General features: G+C 51.3%; 1 protein-coding gene across 1 annotated transcript in view; it reads left to right on the forward strand.

The window, feature by feature from the left end:
• TDG (thymine DNA glycosylase) overlaps positions 1-2,452 on the forward strand; it is a 22,950-nt gene that overhangs the window by 566 nt on the left and 19,932 nt on the right. The window lies entirely within an intron of this gene.

Consider the following 2,452-nt stretch of genomic DNA (forward strand, 5'->3'; position numbering starts at 1 on the left):
CCCCCCCAGTTGGATCCCAGCTGTGCCATACCCCTCCCCCACTGAGTGGCCAGGCTGTCCCATCCACATGACTGGATGGGACCCCACTAGCACTGTCCAGGGTGCTGGATTGAGACCACTGGGTGGATCTGGCCAATGGCCCATTTAGCCCACTAGCCAAAAAGGTTGAGCACTATGCAATGGTTTCCAAACTCTGATAGATTGCGTACCACCGATTTAAAATGATACAACCTTAAGTACCACTAGCACATTTTTGTCATATAAAGTAATTATAATCAATGTTAACTCGTACCACTGACAGGTTGTCTGCATACCCCTGGTGGTACCCATACTGCAGATTGGGGTCTTGAATTCCCATAAACTAGCGATAGTCAGCCTTTCCTGGCTGTGTGCTGAAATAACCCAACCTGAGTCATGCACTAGCTGGCATGCACTAGGATGTGGCTGCCACTGCTGTTTGCATGGGTGTATGCTTGCCAAGCCCCACATCCACAGGCTGTATTTGGCCCATGGGCCGTAGGTTGCTGACCCCTGCCTTAAGCAAAGGACAGGTTTGAACCTAGGCGTCCCACATCCCTACCCCTCGGCTGTTGGATACAAGGGAGATGATGATGACATCATATTGTCATCATATGTGAATTTAGGCCTGAATTATTTTCCACGCAAAAAAATACAGTGGGTTTGTACCTGGGGTGACCAAAGCCACGTTTTTTTCAGCAACTTGACTCTTCACCAAAAATGACTTCTTGATCTACGTAAGGATCAGTATGTAAATGGAGATGGGATATATATGGTCTATATGGGGGGGATCTGTATGCATATGGAGGGTGTATGAAGCAGAAATCTGTAGTGTATGGGGGGAGGGAAGGTGGGGTCTGCATGTATATATGACATAAATATTATAAGGGCCTGGAGCCTGAGATTTCATTGAGGAGTTCTGTGTGTTTCTGCGTATAGAGTTTTGTGTAAGTATGTGGGGGCTATATGTGGAGTAAGATACTCTGTGTGCATGGCTTGGAAGTCAGATTTTTCTCTGATGTGAGCAGAAATGACCAGTTAAAGTAAAGATTAAAGGTATTAATGTATCTGTCTTTGGCTAATTGTGTCACTTATGCATCTGTAATATCTTGTGCTCCATTTTAGATAGAACAACATACCCTACTGGTATAACAGGAAGGATTTCAGTGTTTTCTAAAATCTGACAAATGTTAAGTCCAACAGCAGCTTTAAATCAGTCCCACACTCTGTGTAGTTGTTAGTGTAGATTTAACAATATAAACTGTAATGTGTTCTAACATATGGGGCAATAGAAAAGTACAAGAAAATTATACATGTGTTTAGAAGTGCACCAGTACATCTATCTATGTCAGATGGGCACCAATAAAAGGCAAATTGACCGGCTTTTTTTGGCCAGTGTAGCCAATAATGTCACCGATAAATGCTACAGCATGCCCGTGGCCAGGAATGCAGCCCGGCAGCTTGGAGAGCAGTATCTGACGAGTAAATCTGCGGGAGGGAAGGGGTGTTGGGGGTCAGGTCGAGTCCCCCACAGTGAGGAAGGGAGTAGAGCAGGGGCAGGGGGAGGTGCTGTCCAGCCAGGGTAGGGAATGGCTCATCCGGGAGGTGAAGCGGGTGGGAAGGGTGGAGAGGGGGAGCCTGTAGCGGGCTGCCCACCCTTGCCCCATGCACAATTCCGGGGGGCACATGTCTCCCTGCATCTCCCAGCTGAGCTTCCCACAGCTTCACACCATACTCTACCCCACCTCAGCTGAGCAGCTCCTGCCCCCGCCCCATTCCTTCCCTCACCATCTTGGTCTCGATCTGCCCCATGTCCCTTCCCCCCACAGACTTACCGGCCACACACTACTCTCTGAGCTGCTGGGCTGCATATTGGCTATCAGATCATTATTGGCGGATATGGCTGGTTAATAATAGGTAGGGCTGTGCAAAACGGCTGTCTCATTTCGATTTCAAATTCAGCCATTTTGGAGGACAGTGATTTGCTTCTCAGGGCAGCCATGAGAAGCCCCTGAGGCTGCACTGCCTGGCCCCATCCCCCACCCGGCCCCAGCCTCCCGGCACTTAAAAAAAAAAAAAAAAGGCCCCACACTCACACGAGCTGTAGCAGCAGCAGTCATGGCCGCTGGGGGGCTCATGGCAGAGCCCTGCTGTGCAGCATGGGGCAGTGGGGGGCAGCAGGGATTGCACACACACCCCCCCCCGCTTGGTACCTGCATGGCAGCTGCCCTATGGCTCAGGTGCAGTGTGGCTCAGCAGGGCGCTGTGCTGTCCGGGAACTGGGGCAGCTCCAGCAGTCAGCCGGATCCGGCTCAGCACCACTCAGCCCCCGTGGCCCCAGCTCCCAGACAGCACACAGCGCCCTGCCGATCCATGCTCCACCCACACCATGGTGGGGGGAGAGCCATCAGGGGCAGGGTTGGGCGGCGGGGGA

The sequence above is a fragment of the Crocodylus porosus genome, unplaced genomic scaffold, assembly GCF_001723895.1.
Source record: "Crocodylus porosus isolate Cpor-Errol unplaced genomic scaffold, CroPor_comp1, whole genome shotgun sequence".
In the NCBI taxonomy this organism is placed as follows: domain Eukaryota; kingdom Metazoa; phylum Chordata; order Crocodylia; family Crocodylidae; genus Crocodylus; species Crocodylus porosus.